The following is a 560-nucleotide window of genomic DNA, read 5'->3' as shown; positions in this document are numbered from 1 at the left end:
AAGCCTCTGAAACGTTTCTGGGAGCGAAGAAGCAGCTTCTAGGAGCCACGTAGCCCCCAGGAAACCCGATGTAGCTTCTGGGGTCTGCTATCCCCACCACGGGGAATCAAAGCCGCGTTCCTGTTGACAACTTGTTGATTCCTGGGGCGATGATTTGGTCTCCTGGGGGGATCCAATGACGCAGAATTGTGCGCAGGTCCGGTGAAGGTGTTTTGTGAGGGCTTTCGGCGATCTCGGAAGGCAAGCTATTGACTCTAGGACCCTAAAGTAAGCTCCCAGGGGCTCCACAGCTCCCAGGTCTGGTCAATGTATTCCCAGAGCCAGTTCCGTATTCAGTCAGGAACGTAAAGTGAAGATCCCAGGGGTAGACCTCGCTTTCCTAGAATTAGAAATAGCCCCGGGACTTAAAGAGGATTTCCTAGGGGATAAACAGCCCCTAGAAATGCTTTTGAAGGTTCCAGGGTCAAGATAGTGATTTCTACAGTCAATTCAACAAGCACAGAGATCTGTCAGTTGCTCCAGCCCCACGAGTTGCGTTTTCTGTCAACAATCTCCGCCTT

The sequence above is a fragment of the Penicillium arizonense genome (assembly GCF_001773325.1).
Source record: "Penicillium arizonense strain CBS 141311 chromosome Unknown PENARI_contig238, whole genome shotgun sequence".
NCBI classification, from domain to species: domain Eukaryota; kingdom Fungi; phylum Ascomycota; class Eurotiomycetes; order Eurotiales; family Aspergillaceae; genus Penicillium; species Penicillium arizonense.
The sequence above is the reverse complement of the archived record's forward strand: the minus strand, read 5'-3'. Positions refer to the sequence as shown.